Genomic DNA, 14,056 nt, shown 5'->3' on the forward strand with positions numbered 1-14,056 from the left:
TGTCATACTCCTTCCCTCCCTCCCTGCTAGATACCCATCCACGTGAAGATTTAAGAAAGGGAGCCAAGGCAAGCTTTCCGCCCTCTGGCAGTACCACAGGTTCCTGCACAGAGCAGAGAAGTGTTCCACACAGCAGTGCCTAGGACTCTCTGCCTATGAGCTTAGTGCATTTCAGTTGCATGCCACAAGGGATTACCCTGTGGATTATCTTCAGATACATGTAGCAGAGGTAATTCACCTTTTAATCCATATTTAGCAAAAGCCTTTCAAGAAAAAGAAAAAAAAAAGAAAAAGAAAAAACATCACTATCTGTCACTACATGACTTCTACTGAATTCACAGTGCACTCCACATGAATTTCTGAAGCATTTTCAAGTCCCTTTAGACATTTACATGACCTACGCTGAACCTAGTTGCTTAGAAGTTCTATAACCCTTCTGGTCAATATTTCTCCCTTTGATTAGCTTCCCACATCTACTGAAGAAAACTTGTCTATAAGATTTAGGGGACACCACAGAGACACAAAGAGTACCTGATCAGATTTGGTATGCATGAGATTTCAGCAATTATGTCAAATTAGGTCCAGGTTTTCAAATTCTAGATCCAGTTAATAATATGCAGTATTCAAAGCAAATTAGGCTCTTTATATGTCTAAGCATCTAATTTGCATGTGCAATCAAATATGTAGATACTAATGGTCTCAAATGGATTTATTTTCTCATTCTCATGATAAATGGGAGGCTGAATTATTCCCAGCTGAAAATTTCGCCCTGGTCATTTAAACACATCTAAGGCAGTTATAGCATATGAGCTATGGCAGCTTGATATGAGCCTGTTGTGTTTTAATCTTACCCAACACTTCCAAATACATGATCTCTGTTCAGTTCCCTGCAACTTCAATGATTTGGAATAAAGTTTCTCATGGCTTCATCTGTCATAGAGCACAGTTTCTAAACACATTATTACAGCTCAGCACATTCACTTCAGCCAGGACACCCAGAAGAGTTACTGGGGTCCTTGTCCCAGCCTGAAAAGCAAAGGAAACTGCTGTAGTTATTTGTGTCCAAAATCAGAAGATGTGCAGTGAATGAGGCAGCCAGGGGATGAGATGGGATGTTTTTGTGATCAGGGCAATGAAACACCACTTTGGGGAACTGGATTCTGTCATCACATTTGCCACATTCTCCCTTTTGCTATGATTTAAGTAATTTAAAACAAATGGTCTGAATGTGTTGACAGGTCAGTATTTCAAAGGCTAACTTGAACCTAGGAAGTCTCTATGGCTAGTAGAGAAGGACAGATTCCTCCAGAGGTGATCTGAAATCTCAAGTTAGACACTGCTCCAACCAATGTTTCTCAGCACGGACCATGGAACATCTAAACGTGATTTGCAAAATACGTTAAATAACAACAGTAACTTAAACATGTTTAAATTTGGGCTATTCTTCGTTCCTGTAATTGCACATTTATATCTTCTTATAATTCTTAGTAATACTTGCTGCCTATTTTGAAAAAAATAAAATAAAATCCTAAGCTTACTTAACACATTTAGCTGTCATAGTCTTTTAGCTCCCTGTAAATCTAAATGTTCTTAGTCCTGAAATTGCTCCATCACTGCTTTTAATTTGGCCTTGTCTCTTACTGTGTTGTGCTTGAATCACAGCTGAATAATTGGTCTCAGTACAGAGCATGAACAACAGAATATCAGGAAAAGCAAATTAGTCCATCCATTACAGCAGGTACAGTCTGCTAATGAAATTATGGACTAGAAGCTCATGTCCTTGTAGCTAATGTAAAGGTTCATTAAAGAATAGGGCATAAATTCTGCTTTTTGTTCAGCTGAGCCTGTAGCTTTGAACAGATGACTTCCAAAACCCATTCCTATGATTGTAGAAGTAAGAGGCAAGTTAAAAAGCCTTTGGAAAACAAAATACATTTTAATTGTCAAATTAGGAAGCCAATATTTGGTATTTTAAGCTTAGAGGGATAGATATTGGACTTACTCTATAAAATGATCAAATTAATTCAGTGAAATTGAATCAGCTCAAAAACTAGAAGTTTCCATACAGGCTTAGATGTTTCTTTTAAGTTTACAATCCTAATGATCATACAATTTCTATTTTAACAACAAATATGCCTTGTTTGGATAAAGACTATCTCTGTGACAAGCGTCTAAGAGCCACATGCAAAAAATACTGACTTTGTGGCATTTTTATTTAAGGGCGAGCTGAGTAGATCTCTTCAGTGGATGACCATAAAGTGCATTGAAAAAGTCAGTTTCCCTTCTTTTTCCTTTCATGTCCTTACAAGATGTACTGTCTTAGGAAGTAATACATTCACGAAGCCTCAGGAGGTAACTCCTAGTTGAGAAGGGAACAGCTGTAGTACCAACAGAAAGGGAAGGATCAGCTCAGGATAGTGCAAGGACCCACGGTGGTGTTTCAGGCTGTAGCAGGTGCAGAGAAATCAAAGGCTTCCTGGAGTCAAAGAAAAGGATTTCTCAGTTACTGGATCAAAACAACTTTGGTCACTAGTACTGAAACTATTTCTCAGACTGCTTTCAGCAACGTGGTTTTTACTGGAACTTCGTGTGTGAGAGCTAGCTGCTATCTATCTGAGAAGCCTACATTTGAAAACACTGGCTGTAAATAATTTTGGTAAGATTTTAAGGCAAGTTTCACTGAATATAGTGTCTACAATCTTACAGGTCTGCCCCTGACTGATGCAGGGAAAGAGAACAACCATTCTTACATAAAATCAATACCGTGCAGGGCATGAGCACAAGGTCCACGGGTCAAACCAAAACTTGGCACCCAAGAAAATGTTTCCTCTCCATACAACTGAGATGATGTCACGTACACAAATGCACCAGGATCATGGCTTTCTTTCCTTCATCCACATGGACAGTAGAGAAGCTTGTTGCACTAGGTTACTGCTCTCTGCAGACACCGACAACCAAACTACCAAACAGAAAGAAAGAAAGAAAGAAAGAAAGAAAGAAAGAAAGAAAGAAAGAAAGAAAGAAAGAAAGAAAGAAAGGAAGAAAGGAAGGAAGGAAGGAAGGAAGGAAGAAAGGGAAAGAAACAACTGTTTTAGTCTTTGTTTATATAATTGAAGTGATGGATAAAATGCGACCAAATCATCTAAATAAATGCTTTTTCATGTTTAGTCATATTTTCTAAGCATAAAGATGGCATCATCTTAGGGGTAATATTAGTTTTAGAGATGTGTATTTCATAAGGCTTGGAAGTCTGCATTCTCTTTAAATTTGCATGTCTCTGTGTGATAATTCTATTTCTTAAAGTATGTATATACTAAAGTAAAACAGCCACATAAAAATCAGACTAGAGATAATACAGCATAAGTAAATCTGAAGTTTGGCATCTCTTGTGAGTTCAAAGCTTATTTTCTTCTTTAGAGTATTTGGCTTGTGGTATGATGATAGCATCAGTGCATCAGGCATAAGTTTCGCCTTCAAAAATTGCCTGGTTTAAAGCTTTAAAACTTTTTGATCTTTACTACAAGAATAGCTGTTGCTTTAGCATAGGAGATCCCATGGAGCTGGAATCAGCAGAGTTTTATTATTTTCTGGGCAATATGGTTAACATGAAGAATTTCAGAAGAAAAACTTCCAAAGTGTTGTTTGATTTAATATTTTGCTTGTGCTCTAGAGATAATCAGTATAATTTCTATCTTGAAAAATAAAGCACATGCTAAGGCTTAGGAAAGGCATTAAAGTGAAACCATCAGGAAACCATATATTCCAGCCTTCATTTCCATAAACAGCCTCCTGATTTGTATGAGTTGGCAGGAGGGGGGTAGTATGCCAGCAAATACCTCTGCATATTGGTGTGGGTAAGCATTACCATAGCCATAATACCTGTGCTAACCACTGCACCAGCACACACTAAGCACTAGCATTAACCACTGCCCCTCAGGGGCACAGCTGGCAAACTCAAAATAATTCCAAGTGCTTTCTGCAGAAGGCTTGTGCCACTGTTCCTGGGTTGTGGGGAGAGGCTAGGAGGAGAAGATTGCCCCAGGATGTGGAGATGGCTGTGGGTAAACACTGAACAAACCTTGCGAATGAAAATAAGCGGCCTCCGTTGCAGCTTCCTTGGCGCCAACGCTCTTCCTGCTGGAGCACAGCCTTGGCAAGCAGCTGGGATAAGCACTTTGTCAGACCGCGCTTCGTGCTTTGGAGCAATGCCTGACTGGCTGGTGACAGCAATCAGCTGTCATCAGCCAAACCCACTTTCATGCATTTTTACGTCTGGTGTATCAAACTGTTCGTCTTTGTTTCTCTCCTGGTGCATGGTTCATGGAGCTGCTGTCCCAAGCTGCTCACCAGTCATCAACATTTTTTTTTCCCCTGCTGCTCTTCTCGTTTTATCGATTGTTCCAGGCTGCCTATTGCCCTTCTACTTGACCTTTTTGTTTCTTTTGACATACACAAAATTAGTATAGTTAAGGTGTCTGGTCCAAAGACTTCTGAAGGCTCAAAAGCATTGCAATGGGGCACAGAGACTTGCCTTGAGGTCATTTGTCTGCTTCCAGCACAGGCCAGGGCTTAACAAAGGACATCTTTTAGCTGTTCGGTAACATAAAAGTGCACAGCTGGTCCCAAGCCAGGTCCTGACATTGATCATTGTTATCACAAAACCAGTCACCACAACTGCAATTAATTTAGACTTCTGTAAGCAGACACATGAGGGAGGTAAATGGCTTGGTACATGATACAATCTCAGTCCTGAAAAAATAAAAACAAAAATGTGCTTCAAAGCTCTGCACTGAAAATTACTTTTTTTAACAGAACCAATGCAGGATGAATATCACAGCTCTGTTGTAGTAAAAGTTTCCTTTCAATGTGAATCTGATTTTTTTTTCCACCTCATATTTAATGGTACTAAAGTAAGGTTGCACCTTTGCATCAAGAAGATTCAGGAAAAATTGTTTTACATAAGTAATGCCACCACAAAGATGGGTCATATAGACTGAATCCAGCTGTGTAAATACCTCTTTTCTGATGACATCAAAAAAGCTTCCTACAAAGTAATTCAAGTGTTGATAAAGATGATTTGTCAGGGGTGTAACACTTTTTTTCATTCCTTGTGGATCAGAGTGATAAGATACTATTCTATGGAATTCCCCATAAAGGAGAAGTTATGGTCTCAGAAGAGATCTACACAAAAAGAGGCATGCAACAGGACTAAGCCATAAACAAAATAACACGCTCAAGAACTCTACCTAATACTGAAGTTCCAGAAAACAAGATAATCTGACTAGGATTAGGACTCTCTTCGCATATGACACTCCACTCTGAATTTGTTACGAGAGTTACAAGATTTGTGAACACTTGGGCACGTTACACTGCTGCCAGTGATAATCGCAGTGTAGATCATTCTGCAAGAAATTGGATTGATGTCTGTTTCAAAATGTTGTATGCAGAGTCATTCCTCAGCAGCAAGAGCAATTTGGTTGGAGGTGCTGAATGTCTTCATGTCCTACCTTTTCTAACAAGACTTCTACGTTTAACCTTTCAGGGAGACATCCCATAACCTGTCCTTCCTACAACATACCTAGCTCTGCCAGACCTGCTGAACAAACAACCTTCAAGGATGAGATTATTGCTATAAAAACAGCATTAAAATTGCAGTCACTAGTGTGTAGAAAGCTGCCAAGGCTTTGTGCCTTATTAGATACAGACTACAATATAAGACATTACATGATATATGGCCTTTTTCTGAATTGCTACAGTTTTATGGATATTGGGAAAAATCTACCTTTCGGTTATGCTCGGTCTAATAGACATTATCATAAAAACATTTGACTTGGACTAGATGCAGAAGATAACCCAGCTGGTAACTTTCCATCTTGTCAGGAACATTAAGCCCATTCCCTGAAATAAATTGCTTGTTCAGTTTCATGTGTCTGCTGTGGCTAAGCACCCTGTTACTGTAAGATGGAAAAAGACAGATTCATCAGCAACCACAGAGACCAGGCCCAAAAATACTTGGGCAGAGATTAGGCCTTGGGTTGGCACAGTGCCTGGGAGTGAATTATATCCATGCCACTGGACTTAGTGGCCTTTCTCACATGGCTCTTACTATATATTCATACAGTGACTTGGTATTTAGCTCCATTTATTGATTTTTTCCCCAAGTATCTATTCCATAACTATTAGAAGATTTCCAGTGATGGCATGTTTGGCACCCAGAAGCCTCCTCTCTCTTACTTAGTTTGTTTTTTATGCCTCTCTTCACTAGGTATTTTAGGTTCATTTTACTGTTCTTTGTCCTACCAGCTCTGTTTCCTGGTACAAATTTCTAGTAATTCACTGTAAGCATGGATGTTTGACCAGCCCCAGGCTTGAGAAGACTTCAGTGGGAGTACAAGAAAGTGACTTCTACCTAGAAAAGCAGAGGATGAGAAAAAAATATTCAGAACACAACGCAGACTTGAACTGGAACGCACTTTCTGCTGGAAGACTGACTTTATGTTGGTTGGCAATGGAGCTCCATCATTTGATTGTAGCAATTACTCCACAGAAAGAAAAGGATTGATCATCAAGGATGTATAGCAGGTCTTCACGAGTTATCCTTCCCTGTGCGGACACCGTGGGTATCATGACTCTTCCAATAGAGAAGCTATTGCACGGAGTAGCTGCACTGAACTCTGTAACCTAGTATTTGTTCAGAAAGCACAGCTGTTTTGCCAGTTATAGCCAGCACTAAACTAGGCTCTTTTCAGCACTGAAGAAGTATCTCATGTACTATTTTTTGTTTTCAGCATGACGGCTTTTATTCAGGATATGACAAATGGGATTTCTGTGATCTCAGCTCAGCTCTATCTGCTGATAGAGACATTATTTTTGGCTGCAATGTCACTATTGCTTTAAATAATTTACATTGGAAACATTCAGGACGAATTTCACAAAGAGATGCCTGCAATGGAAATCACAGTGTTTCCTGTAGCATCCTGATCTGGGACCCTGTCTAGAAGAAAGAAGAAAACCTGCGCTCAGCCCCTACTCCCTCCTGTACATTAGGAAGGGCTCTGCACGGCTTCTTGAGAAACTCAGGCGCTGCAGGGCCTGCCTGCAGTGCAGTGCATATTTCCGAGATAACCTCAGACCAGCTGGCTAGGACCCACTAGAAATCCAGCCTTGGTGCTTTCAGGCTTCTGAGGGCAGGTGTTCAGGGCAGAGAAAAGCAGAGAAAGGAGGTGGGACACCATACAGATGTAAAGCTTATAGGCACTGGACCAGGGATCTTTAATTCCACTTTTTGTTTTTGTTAATTTATTTTACTTGTAATGAACAGCTTGCATCTGAAGAACAGATCTTGCCATATACTTCCATCAGATCCGTTCTTAGATTGTGAATTCAAGCAATGAAAAAAGTTGTGAAAATAAATTAAAAAAAAAAAAAAAAAAAAAAAAAGCACAGACAGTGTCCTTTGGCCCTGAGACAGTAAAGTGTACTGCATTTTTTCAAAGACTTGAGACATGCTTGCTAGCAGGAAAATTCCTGAAAGTGAAGAATCCTAAAAGTAAAAATTCTAACATATCTGTCAAAAAAAGAACTGTGTTTTGGGAAAAGAAGATAAAAAATAAATAAAGCTACTGGTGTTTCAAAGCTTGCTGTAAACTGGGGGCAGCTGATAACATTTACATTGAAGAAGCCCAGGACCCCTTTGATCTTCAATTTCTTGCTTATTTGTGCTACTGATAATGACCACTGTAGCCAGTGTCTAGCCCATATCCATCCATTGTACAAACAAGCATTTTCTTAAATAAATGGCTTAGGAGTTCGCCGATCCTGTTCTCAGTGCACTATGCCTTTATCACCAAATGTATGACCACCTTGGCAATATAACTAAGTTTCAACAGAACTACAAAAAGACGGTAAGGGTATGGAGACCAAATTCACATCCACCCCTTAGCAAGGCTGGAAGAGTTGTGAGGTCCATGAATGAAGAAGGCTGCACAGCTGCTACCCATATTAAACACTGCAGTGGAGGAAACCTCACTCCATAAAAGTCAGTCATGCCCTAAGCAGCTTTTCCAATGAGGAACTCTCATGGTATTTGCTGGAGATAAAAAAAAACAGCATTGTTTAAATGCAAGGGTTATATTTTTATTGGAAGTAATCCTAGATCCACTGAAACTACTTGCAAATTTTCATTGATTTTAGGATGGAATCTTAACCACTTCTGATGGAGGACAGATGAACTTCATAGGATGGCAAATCACTTAACTTTACATGTTTTAGTACAGGAATTTAAAGAAGAGCAAGAGGCATCCTTCCCAGCATGCTTACAGTGAAGTGTAGTCACTGCCCTATTGTTCCTGCTTTTAATAACCTATAAATCAGGTCTACCTCAGCTGCTATCTGATTGCACGTGTTGTCTTTGATGTCTGAGTTGTACAACATGATAGTAATATTCAAATTAATTGATAATTATAAATGAATTAACACAGCTACAATTCAACATGAGACAGTTGGGTTAGATGTCAGCCTACAAACATGTTAATGTTAGGTTTCAAAAATCCCAAGTGGCTGCCCGCAGTAGACAGCTGGAAAGCTCAGGTTTTTATATCACCAGCATCAAAATGGAGCCTGATCATGGGCCTGATGGCTCTTCCTAGGTGGATTTCTTCATGTACTCCATACCTTTCTGAAGTCAGCAGGCCTCCTTATGTGCATCAGTAACTTGTCTTCTTAGCCTCTGTTGCAAAGCTGAGAAGAGATAGAAAAAAGAAAATACTTCATTTCTGATAAATGAAATAGTCTAATCAAATACAGTGTGGAAAGCCCCTGCAGAAATGTATTTATAACACACAGGATGTTGAAACAAACAACTCAGTGATAGAGGGAGAATGACTGTAAGAAGCGAAGTGTCCAAGTAGTGCATCAGGATGTGAGTTGGCAAGAACGGTGCAGAACCAGATGTAGTCTGTGAATCAGCAGCTCTGGAATGCCAGCACAGAAAGAACGGCAGTAATGATCCAAGAGGGGACAAAGGCATGTAGAAATTGTTCCAAGACCATTTTAGCAAAGCACGTGTTTCTAATCTACATATTCCTGTGATGGTAAAGTAATGTCTGAAACTCTTATTAGCTTAGTTCCTCAAAGCATTAATTGAGGTCAAGCAGAGTTCCTGAGATCCTGAACAGATGAAATCCTTTGCTAACCAGACACTCAGGCAAAAATCAAAAAGAAAAAAAAAATAACAATGACAACATAAAACCACCCATGTTTTAGGAAAAAAAAAAAAAAAAAGACCTATTTTCTGGCGGGTAAAGACAAAACACTGACTTACTGCCGCTTAGTTTCCAAATCTGAATTTAGTGGCTGAATTCTGCTCTGGCTGGCACTGAAATGGGCTGAGGGTGAGCGGGGGGAGCGATGCCGCGCTGCTGGCGTTCTGGTGCCAAGCGCAGGATTCCTTTCAGCGGGTGGGGATGAGAGACATGCTGTGGGCAAGGGAAGCATTTGTCCCCAGCTAACTTTGGCTGCTTGCTAAACAGTCCTAGGAGAGGTGTGGGGCCAGTGGGAGAGCTCGGTGTGTATCCTTACCCTCACCCGGCTGGCTGCTCTCTCTCCTTGACAGTGGGGGAAGTAGGGTAGCACCCAGCCTTCAGAGGTCCTTTGGCCTCTATAAAAGGACACTTGTACAGGTCAGTGACAGTCCATAGACTCTATTCTATTTGTCACTATTCTATTTGTCTTCACTCCCATGAAGGGTGAGGGATGTGACATGGGCTGTGTGAATTCATAGCCCCTGAGTACTCCTAGAGAAAAACATCATTAGACTAGGTTCACTGGAGAAAGCACATGAAATTTCTGTGTCTGTACAGGGAAAAAGCATGTGATACGGTTGGAAGAATTATCTTTCTTTTGATGAATTAATCCCTACTACAGGAAATTTTGAAGGGTCTAGAATATATCCACTTCAAATGTCACCTACTGATTTTATAGTCAATTTTCCTTTTCATGTTGAACAGAAAAAAAACACACATTGATTTATAGAATCTCAAAATAACCTTTCCTCCAACTTTCAACCCAGAAGAAACCGTAAAAGGGTTTCTCTTGGTTAAAGAGGTCTCTCACCCTCTATCAGCTGACTGAGGCTGTGCCCTGCTCTGCTCGGCGTACAAGGAGGGCGTTGTTAGCAGCCCGAGAACACCGCTGCCCTCCACACAGAAATCACATGAGAAGACCTTCACGGTGCCTAGATGGGTCGGTTGGCAAGGGCAGGACTGATAGCGATGGGAAGCTTACTTTGTGTGTTTATAATTACCACATGCACTGCTCAGGATATTTTTACTTCTTTTTTTCTCGTGTCTCTGCTGTCAGCACAGTCAAATCTCTTTACATCTTCCATACTCTACCTGCAATGAATTAACTACCTACATTTTCCTTGAAATCTATTTTAGCATTAAAGTGGAGGAATAATCCTATCGCTGAGGAAGCAGTACCTTTTTTTTTTTTTTTTTCTTTCAATTAAAAATGAGTTCCAGCTTTTACTACTTCTCTGAGTTACTTTGATCAGGTTCAGAACAGAGATGCTGTGTCCCTTTCAGAGAGCAGGACAGTAACCCCGCTGCTGTTGTTTATAGTAGTGAAGTCCTTGGGTGTAGTTTGGATGAAGATAGGACAGGAAAAGGGAAATACAGTGAGAATTTCTAGTGTTTCATTCTTCTTCTCAGTTGAAAAATCCCATCCGAGACGGTAAAGCATTTTAGCATGGATTTTAATCAGGGGAACATTGTTTTTAGAGGACAATTGCAAAAGCACTCTGCCTTAGAAGGGTGCCGTGCTGTGCTCTGAGGCACATTGTGAAGTTACATTCTTTCCAGTCCCACTGCGCCCAAACTAAGAGCTAAGAGAAATTTAATAATACTCTGTGTGGGCCTTTTGCACTTGTTGAAATTACAGCTGCAATTGTGTGACGGAAGGGAGTAGCAACACGAGTTTTCTCCCACTGCTAAAGAATCGCAATCCTAACTAGAAAAGACCTCTGGTAGGATACAAAAGTTTTGTCACTCTTCTGTTCCTTCATCACTGGCTGCTGCACAGAGCGCTTACACGTGACAAAACCATACCGTGAGTGCTGAAGATATCTCTGTGCTGGGAAGCAGCCTAATGTTTCTTGCAGAACAGCAAGCAAATAACTGGCAGGGATATGCTGCAACTGGTGGGACAGATGAGCCCACCAGTTAGAAGTGTAAGATGATGTTTCCCATTACAAAGCACCTGGGAATTTGAGAAATTTTTATTATTATTTTTTTTAATACTGTTTGAGTATGAGAGGAAATTGCTGAAACCTCTGCTATTTTCAGTTATTGAATGGAGAGCCTAATCTTTGTCCTAACAAGAGCTGATTCCTGTTCAATGCCTCTTGAAAAAAACTTGAAATAATGCAATTCAAAACAAATAGATCAGAGTAAAGAATTGTCACTTGTGTTTCACATGCAGTTGACCTACATACAGCCAGTGTGTAATCTTTCTCCTTCACTTCATGGTTTGTTTAGATAATATAGATATTTTGCTCTTTGAAGGAAAAAGGTAGAAAAGAAGAGGTAAAACAAAATGTCAAAAAACAATCTGAACAAAGAAAAACCCCACAAACAAACAAGAAACCCTGTGCCTAATGCCTTGTATTTGCAGATCAAATACAGAACTGTTTCCAGCTGTTCCTGAAAAGCTTACAGCTTTCAATATTACCTTGTTGAACAGAAAATTATGAAGAAATGGAAAAATTAAGAGAGAATTTGTTTGTAAAAGTATGAGACTTCAATAAATGGATTAAAATAAGATGATCTGTGTCTTGAAACAGAGATCAGAGGTATGGCTCTGCATTTGGTTCTTTGTCAGTTGTGCCATGGTCTTGGGACTTTTCTTTTTTTTTTTTTTTTGCGCTTGTAACCCAGGCAGAGAAATGGCATGCAAGGGAGAAAAGTTCTGGAAAGGTTCATTAAAGCTTATGTAAATAGCAGTTCCTGTTTTGGATGGGCACTGGGAGTGCAGTTTTTTAAATTTTTTTAACAAGGATTCAGTGAACACTGAAGCAGCCTCAACACTGAAAGTCTCTACATTTCTTTACAAACTTTATACAGACATACAAGGTAAGATTAAAATAAAATGTATCTGCAAAATAGCTCTAATTAATCAAAAAGATCTGCAGCTTGGATTACTCTATTAATTAACCTCGATATTTAAAGTGATGTGTCTTTTTCTATTATTATTATTTTTATTTTATATGAATCACAAGCTAACCACTAGCTGTAAAAAGCTAATACTTGGAGTTTTTTGGTACAAAATCCAGTAGACACAGAGCAATCAGAATGACTATGAGTTTGGCAAAGACAACATATTCTTTCTGCAAGTTCACCTGGCTACCTTCCCAACCTGAATTGCCAGATCTTGATGACGACGATAATTTCACATTGAGAAGCCAAAGCACATGCCTTAAGAAAAGAAAATAGTACATTGCAAAATGAATGAAAAAGTTTCCTGCACTGACTCTCGCTAGTTTATGTGGAGTTGTTTATTGTAGACTGTCATACAGCAGGTAAACAGCATATTGTGAAAGTAATATAATACAGGCAGTCATACAGATCCATTGCTTGTGTTTTAAAATGATGCAGCTTGTTGGGACAAATGCTGCAAATTCTGTCATCAAGATACTTGTTTCTCTAACAAAATAATTAAGTGTTCTGCTGAAAAGGATATTTTTTCTACGGAAACCTCAGAAATACCGAAGTGTTTATGATAGTTATCCATTGCATTCCTTTGCATGGTTAAAAGGCAAATATCCATTATTTGATTATTTCAGTGACAGCACTTAAGCTCCAGTAACATTATTTGAAAATACAAGGCAGCCAAAGAACTTGAATTTTGGCAGTGTGTCATCACATGCAGGTAATGTTAAGTTCTTATTTGTCAGTCATCAGTTCAACTCACCTAGAAACATGGTATGGCAAAGCAGAAAAACATCAAAAGGAAATTCACTCAATCAAAGTAATGATTCCATATTTTGATTTCAGCAAACGAAATTTCCATAGTCTTACTCATCAACTTTTTCTCAGCCCCTGCCCCCTCAATAATTCTTTAGGAAATCATAAGCATTGCTCCAGGGTTAAGGCTGGACACAAATGCCTACCTATTGTTTGAATGAGCAATATTGCATATAGATGAGTCAGACTGTGATTACCTGCTGTAGGAGTCTGGTATTAGATAGGATACTAAACCATTTCCTATCTTCAAATTCCACATCTTGAACTTCCTTATGTTTAGTCATGACTCAATTGCAACAGTGAAATATTGCAAAATATTGATGTTGCTCTACTAGTTAAATTTAATTTTAATTGCACATGTGGACAATTTTATGGTTGGATTCTTAATTATTGAAATGCATTAAATGATAATAAGGGCCCTTTAACAAGTTGGAGTTTATGAAAATAAATTGTATATTTAGAGGCAACAAGAAAATAGTAAAAATGTCCCCCAAAATAACATATGGTAGCTTATTTTTCACGCAATTGCCTTTGTTGTTCCATCCAAAGAAGATGATTACTCTGATACTCACATGAAGCAATCTATAAATTAAAAGGAAAATCATATGCTGTGCTCTGTCAGTGAAATGTTGGATTTTGATCTTTGCAAAGTGTCCATTAAATATATTTACTACATGAGTAAATCATTTTTAACACCATGTGGGCAGATAACTTCAATACACAATTCCATACTTCAGGTTTGTTTTCATTAAATTAGCTCTATCTATCATTCAGTTTAACCTGCAGTCATTGCTAATAATGTCTCCAGAACCTGGTGGGAAAGGTGCTCAATAGCCCATTATTGGCAGACTGTTTAGTCAGTCTCTAAAGGATTCATCCTATTTTGCTCGTTATTTTTCTTTCAAGTATACCACAGGCATTTGTCTCTCCAACATAGAAGTGAAATGTTTATTTAAAACACTTACAAAGCCAAATTCAGAGTTTTTGGTGGGTTTTGTTTGTTTGTTTGTTTTGTTAATAGAGAAAGTGTGGTA

This window comes from Netta rufina (genome assembly GCF_964035555.1).
Source record: "Netta rufina genome assembly, chromosome: 2".
NCBI classification, from domain to species: domain Eukaryota; kingdom Metazoa; phylum Chordata; class Aves; order Anseriformes; family Anatidae; genus Netta; species Netta rufina.